At 37.6% G+C, this 7,786-nt stretch overlaps 1 protein-coding gene across 4 annotated transcripts in view; it reads left to right on the top strand.

Moving 5' to 3' along the window:
• The first annotated feature begins 906 nt into the window (after positions 1-906).
• LOC126985936 (serine/threonine-protein kinase Warts-like) overlaps positions 907-7,786 on the top strand; it is a 20,645-nt gene continuing 13,765 nt past the window's right edge. For 2 of the 4 annotated variants that reach the window (XM_050841528.1, XM_050841531.1), the window contains exons 1-2: positions 972-1,134; positions 3,833-5,394. The gene's annotated coding sequence lies outside the window, so the exon portion shown is untranslated. Of the gene's footprint in view, positions 1,135-1,167; positions 1,307-3,832; positions 5,395-7,786 lie in introns of those variants that run through there. The other 2 variants (XM_050841530.1, XM_050841529.1) reach the window with 2 other exon arrangements.

Below are 7,786 nucleotides of genomic sequence, written 5' to 3'. Positions count from 1 at the left end.
CCTTCCCTTTGTGTTCCTTCCCTTCCCTTCCCTTCTCTTCCCGTCCCTTTCCTTCCCATCCCATGCATTCCCTTCTCTTCCCTTCCCTTCCCATGCATTCCCTTAATTCTCTTCCCTTCCCTTCGATCTTCCCCTCACTTCCCTTTCCTTCCCATGCATTCCCTTTTCTTCCCTTCCTTTCCTTCCCTTCCCTTCCTTTCCTTTCCTTTCCCTTCTCTCTCCTTCCCCTTCCCTTTCCTTCCCTTCCCCTTCCCTTCCCCTTCCCTTCCCTTCTCCTCCCCTCCGTATAAGAGAGAGAGAGAGAGAGAGAGAGAGAGAGAGAGAAATATTTCGGGTTTAAAGGGTTGACAGGCGAACACAAAGAAGAGGAAAAAAAAAGGAGGAGGAGGAAGAATTAAAAGGAAGACATGAGGAATTACGAGAACACAAACAAGGAAGAGGAGGAGGAGGAGGAGGAGGAAGAAAACGAAAGAAAAGGAAGATGAAATAGAAAAAAAAGGAGGAGGAGGAGGAGGAAGAGGAGGAAGAAGAATGAGAAAAAAAATAAAAAGGAGAAAAGAGAGGGGGAAGAAGAAGACGAGGAAGAGGAGGAGGAGGAGGAAGAGAAATAAAAAGACGAAAAAGAAAACGAAAGAAAAGAACAGGAAGGAAGGAGGAGGAGGAAGAGGAAGAAGAAAAAAAAGAAAAAAAAGAAAAAAAAGAAAATTACATAGGAAAAAAAACAGAGAGAGAGAGAGAGAGAGAGACACGCTCTCTCTCTCTCTCTCTCTCTCTCTCTCTCTCTCTCTCTCTCACACAAATTCCACTGTCAGAAACGGTCCGCCCCAAACATTCCTGAGTGGATGTTTGTCATATTGTGTCCCGCGCGCTCATTGGCCGTCCCGCGCGAGGCCTTGTGTTAACGGACCAATCAGCGGCCAGCAGGGACCCGAGCAGCCAATCAGCGGCCAGGAAACATTGACCCTTTGCCTTTTCTTCTTTTTATATGACCTTAGCGGTGTGAGTGAGAGAACTGAGCTGAGTGAGTGTATGTGTGGGACCATTAACGTATTATGGCGTTTTTTAGCCGTGTAACGTGGAGGATTAACGTGTACGGCTTGTAGAAGTGTGGCCGGAACCTCCATTGACGTTCTAGTAAGTCCAAACTGCCTGGAAACACGTGAAATAAGGGAGAAAATAGACGAAATAGCGAGGCTTCCACCTTGGGTTATAGAGCCTCACTTCAAAATGGCGGCTTCGTGTTTGGATATGGGCTCGGAAAATCGTCTGTATTTTTGTGTTGGTGGGCGTGGTGGGCGTGCTATGGGTGTGTATTTAAAGCTGAAGGATCATGGGTGAAATAGGGATGCCAGGGACACGTGGAAATGGGTTAGATAGGGAATGGGAGGCAAGGGAAATGGGGTGTGTGTGTGTGGGTATGTTGTAGAAATAGTAGTAGTTGTAGTATGTTATAAGTGCTTGTGTTTGTACCTCGTTACCTACTACTACTACTACACACACACACACACACACACACACACACACACACACACACACACACACACACACACACACAGTTTATTGTACATACACATGACTTTTTTTATGTATGTGTGTAAGTTTTAAATCATCTCCTTTCTTATTTCCTTCCTTATTATCTTCCTTTCCTTCCTTCATTCTTCTTTCCCTTCCTTTCTACCTTCTCCTTTCCTTCATTCTTTCCTTTCTTCCCTTTCCTTCCTTCCTTTCCTTCATTCTTTTTCCTTCCTTCCCTTTCTTATTTCCTTCCTTATTTTCTTCCTTTCATTCCTTCATTCTTCTTTCCTCCCTTCCTTTCTTCCTTCCTACTACTACTACTACTACTACTACTACTACTACTACTACTACTACTACTATTACTACTACTATGGGTCAGGTTAGGTTAGGTTCATACAGCAACACAAAACTAAAAGAATATATATATAGACATTATACACACAGTTGAAAAGCCACTCACTAAATAACAACATGAAATAAAAGAAATACAGGTTTAAATTAAGCTATATATGTTAGTGGAGTTCTTATAGCAAGCAACTACCTTTGAACATATAGAATATACACAGGTTTAAATGTTGTTATGTCAGTGGGTGTAATACTGGAGTTGAGAGAAGAAAGTTATAGTATTAGAATTTACATTATTATTACATAACATTAGATATACACATCAATATACATTACAGTATACACATTACTACTGATGGGTGAAATGCCGATCAGTTAGTTTAGTTAGTTAATGTGAAAAGCATAGAGGTGAGGTAAAGAGTGTGGATTTATTATTACATATGAACATTATGATATATATACCGGTACATTAGGTTATGCATTAAATATATGTACACATCAATATACATTACAATATATATACACATTACCAATAGGTTAAGTGCTGATCAGTTAGTTTAGTTTTATATATACACACTACAATAGGTTCAATGCCGATCAGTTAGTTTAGTTAGTTAATATGAAAAGCATACAGGTGAGGTAGAGAGTGTAGATTTATTAAAGCAATCAAAACCTCAAATATGTAGGCATTGCATACAATTAATTATATCAAAACGACATATATTGGTAATGAAATAATAATGCACATACAATTATCATGGACATATGCGCCATGCAGTATATATATTATTTATATAGGTGATTATCTTTCATTGTAATTATAGGGTATTTATCTACCTCTATATTTCTTTCTTATTTTTAGTTATTTATATTCTTGTCTATACCTATCTATCTCTATCTATTGTGCATATATATTCATCTTCTTTATCTACCTGTTACTCATATTCATCTACCTGTCTACCTATTGTGTAGATAGATATATTCATCTTCTCTATCTACCTGTTACTTATATATATATTCATTTACCTGTCTAATGTATATCTATATATTTCTTTAGACAAGTTCACTGATGAAACACATAAGCTTATATGAAAAAAAATATTTGTGTAGTATATATTTTTAATGATCTAGTAATAATTATTTGCATATATGGTATCATTTAATTGTAGTCTATTTTCAATCAGTTTGCGTATATATATATTAATTAATCCAGTTTTTATATAATTAATTTTCATGTATATCCAAATTAGCGTTATTTAATACATTCTCAGTCTTTATCAATGTAGTTTTAGTCAATTACATGTCTATCTTATCAATGCAGGCTCAAATTCTATACATATATATATATATATATATATATATATATATATATATATATATATATATATATATATATATATATATATATATATATAGTCTATATTCATTTACACATGTCTATATCTATCTAGGTTATGTAAGTTAAATGTCTGTCTTGCTCAAATTTTACTTCACTATGTTTTAATTTAGTTTCAATTACCCTAATCAAGTCATAATTACCTATTTCACACATGTATTTATCTAGTTCATATTTATTTCTCACCTTATGGAGTCTTATTAGTTCATTCACTTCTATTAGTCTCTGTAATTAATTCTCAAATGCATCTGTTGGTATTAATTAATGTCTCTCTTCTTCCTCCTTTTCATTCCTTTTTTGTCCATTCTTTATTAATTCACAACTTTCTCTTTCTTCCTCATTTTCCTTCTTTATTTATTTATTTATTCTCTATTAGTTCACTTATGTCATTCAGTCTTTTTATAATTAATTCTCAAACGCATCAATCAGATTAGTTTTATATTAATGCATTTCTTCTTCTTGTTCCTTCATATATATTTATTCTCCTATGTCTTAATCTTTCCTTAATGAATTTTTATATATATATCTATTTGTCTAGTTTTATATTAATGTCCATCTCTTTCTCCTTCCTCACAGAACCAAGAATAACAAACAACAAGAACAACAAGAGGAGTGCATGAACTGAGTGCCGTGGACAAGACATACAAACAGACTTGACATACAACCACAACCAAGCTCCACCACTACCACAACCGTCAACCGCAGTGCCTTACTCTACCCTCCGTTGCTCATTCTCGCCTCTGAAGCGTAACCGAAGAAGAAGAATAGATTGATAGAAAGAGAGAGAGAGAGCGTGTCCATCTATCCATAACTCAAGCTGTCGTCCATATCATCTGTCTCCCTCTCGGTCTTTTTACGTAAACAAGTGGAAGTTTTTATATGACGTACGTAAGGTGTCGATTTTCGCTCCCGGTCAATCTCCCGTGCAATGCCGTGACTTCCTGCCTACCACAAGCAATCAATGTGTGTGTGTGTGCGTATGTGACTTGAACTGATGTGCGTATCCTCTTGCCATTGAGAAATATACAGAAATTGAGTTGAAGAGAGAAATACGAGTGCAGAAATTTAGTTGAACATTGCAAAACGAAAGTGTGCGATCAAAACGAAGCCATCAAATGCAAGACAAGGAGTTCAAACACACATTATCAGCAGAACAGCAAGACAGAAGTGAACGAATGTAAAGAAACTTTAAAAAGAAACGAGGTGAGGAGAGAAAGAAACACAGGATTATCGAAACCAGAAAGTGCTTGAAAACGACGTAACAGAACATTGAAACACAGAACTCTTAAACAAACATATGATAAAAACGAAACTACCAAACGTAAAAAGAATAAACAAAACACAAGATAAGGGAAACTGAAGTGCATGAGTGGAACGAAACTCTGAAACGCAAGTTGAAGAGAGAGACAAACACACGGAATTACCAGAACAGAGCGGAAGGAAGAACGGTCAACTTTTCCACTCGTCAATCTCGCCCCTGTGCGTGTTGGTGTGTGTGCGTGTGTGAAGAGAGCCAGGGTGTTGTTCCTGCGACTGACATAATTATACGTGAAGATGGACAGAACCAAGACAAAGGAAGCAGTGCGTGTCGTCGAATATAAATAACCATTCATCGATATTAAGGTTCAAGAGGAAAGTAATACACCATCGGGATTCACTCGTAGCGGAGGAAACCAAACGGATCATTCGTCGCAAGCACCAGCTAGCAATAACATCATCAATCAAGGCGGATTATACGTAACCAAATTCGAAAAGAAGAAATTGATTAACACTCGGGATTTAACAGAAGCAGAACAAGGATAGCATAAAGGTGGAATAAAAGGGAATTAAGAATAAACCGTGTTCATGAAGAGAAGAGCGAAGTATTAATAATAACAATTCGATATATACACAATGAAAAAAGTATAAATGAAAGAATAAACAAACAAAGGATTCTCTCGTAACAGAACAAAACAGACAGTGCGTGAACCTAAGAAGTTGCCGAGAGGAATAACAATAAATAGAGAGGAAAGGAAAACGAAGGTAAAGATGATGATGATGACGCAGAAGTGAAGAAGAGATAGAGGAGAGATAATCGCGCTCTTCCGCTCCTGTCCGCTGCCGCCGCCGCCTCTGCAAGTCTCCTCGTACCTCTGTCGGTGAGTGTATGACCTGCCTGAGAGAGAGAGAGAGAGAGAAACTGACTTTAAATTGCATCTCCAAACATTAACTATTATTGTTTTTTTACATATTCCATTTATATTCAAGAGAGAGAGAGAGAGAGAGACTGACTGACTTTCCATTGCATCTCCAAACATTAACTATTTTTATTTCTTTACATATTCCATTTATATTCAAGAGAGAGAGAGAAAGAGAGACTGACTTTCCCATCTTATTCCCAAACATCAACTATTATTGCATCTCCAAATGTTAACTATTTTTATTTTTTTACATATTCCATTTATATTTAAGAGAGAGAGAGAGAGAGAGAGAGAGAGAGAGACCTTCCATCGTATCTCTAAACATCAGCTATTATTATTGTTGTTGTTATTAGGTATTATTTCATTTATGTTCAAGAGAGAGAGAGAGAGAGAGATTTACCTTCCTATATTTACCTGTTGCATTAATTAGTTTTCCTTTCATCTGTTCAAACCATTTTTTTTTTTTTTTTTTTTTTTTTTTTGTTTGTGTGTGTGTGTGTGTGTGTGTGTGTGTGTGTGTGTGTGTGTGTGTGTGTGTGTGTAAAAGTCATAACGTACAATTTAATAAGGAAAGGGCATCATTTTCATTTTGCCTCCATTAAATTTCACATATTTCACCTCCATTAACCTTTTTCTTGGCCCATTTTTGCTGTACTATTATTAAAATTGATGTAACAATGAGAGCTAATGTGTTGGGTGTAGCCAGTGACTCATAAAAATGGTTCTTGGAAAGCTTGTAGGGAATGGTATCTCGCTGGCTGACACTATTGCTGGAACTGACCTCAAGGGAATGGCCGAGGAAGGGGGAGCTTGTAACACTGCTGGAACTGATGTCAAGGGAATGGCCGAGGAAGGGAGAGCTTGTAACACTGCTGGAACTGATGTCAAGGGAATGGCCGAGGAAGGGGGAGCTTGTAACACTGCTGGAACTGATGTCAAGGGAATGGCCGAGGAAGGGAGAGCTTGGGATAGTATTGGAACTGGTCTCAAGGGAATGGCTGAGGAAGGGAGAGCTTGGGATAGTACTGGAACTGGTCTCAAGGGAATGGTCGAGGAAGGGAGAGCTTGGGATAGTATTGGAACTGGTCTCAAGGGAATGGCTGAGGAAGGGAGAGCTTGGGATAGTACTGGAACTGGTCTCAAGGGAATGGCTGAGGAAGGGAGAGCTTGGGATAGTACTGGAACTGATCTCAAGGGAATGGCTGAGGAAGGGAGAGCTTGGGATAGTACTGGAACTGATCTCAAGGGAATGGCTGAGGAAGGGAGAGCTTGGGATAGTATTGGAACTGGTCTCAAGGGAATGGCTGAGGAAGGGAGAGCTTGGGATAGTACTGGAACTGATCTCAAGGGAATGGCTGAGGAAGGGAGAGCTTGGGATAGTACTGGAACTGATCTCAAGGGAATGGTCGAGGAAGGGAGAGCTTGGGATAGTACTGGAACTGACCTCAAGGGGATGGCCAAGTAAGGGAGAGCTTGTAACATTGGCATAAATATTTCTTCTTCCTTTTAAAATCTCCCTGGCATTTAATTTTGTCTTGAATATCTGTTTCCACTTTCACTTTTTCTCCATTTACTTCCTACTTGTTTTCTTTGCCTCATTTCTTTCCTTTCACTCTCAAGTTTCCTCTCCTCTTGTTTCTTTTATCTTTCCTTCTCTTCCTCTTCATATGCCAAGGTTGACAAACACTTTTCTTTTTTGCATTTCTTATTTATCTTCTCTTCATTTTCATCCTTTTTATACATATATCCTCTACGTATTTTTTCCTGTATATATTTCTAGGTTAGAATAGCAGCAAAATTGATTAACAAACACTTCAAATCTATTTTATTTTATCTTTGCAAATCTATCAAGGTTAACCCGGTAGCAGCGATGGGCCAAATTTGTGGCTTTACCGTGTACCAGCGATGGGCCAAATTTTTGCCATAATATAACCCCCCCCAAAAAAAATAGATGATGCATAAACTGATCACAAATGCATTAATGTATATTATGAAATGGTTTGTGTGAGTGATGATTTTTTCTCCTTTTTCTCGCTTAGAGGGGCCTTTAAGAAACATGATCCCCGCAGCTACCGGGTTAAAGACAGCTCTATGCAATGGCAGACAAGCCCTTCATGCATTCAGTCATTATTCTTTCCTTCTCTTCCTCCAGCATTCATGGATTTCCTTTTTATTCTTCTTCTTCATGTCAAGGTTAGAAGAGCAGGTCAGTTGAATATATTATAGATACAAACTTTTCTATTTATTTCTGCTTTTCTTTTACCTTGAATAATAACATTTGTATATAACTCATTAATTTTATATATAACACATCAGTTCAATCACCAAAGCATATAATTGACCTGGATAA

This window comes from Eriocheir sinensis, chromosome 60, assembly GCF_024679095.1.
Source record: "Eriocheir sinensis breed Jianghai 21 chromosome 60, ASM2467909v1, whole genome shotgun sequence".
NCBI classification, from domain to species: Eukaryota; Metazoa; Arthropoda; class Malacostraca; order Decapoda; family Varunidae; genus Eriocheir; species Eriocheir sinensis.
Note: the sequence above shows the minus strand (reverse complement) of the source record. Positions and strands in the feature narration are given on the sequence as shown.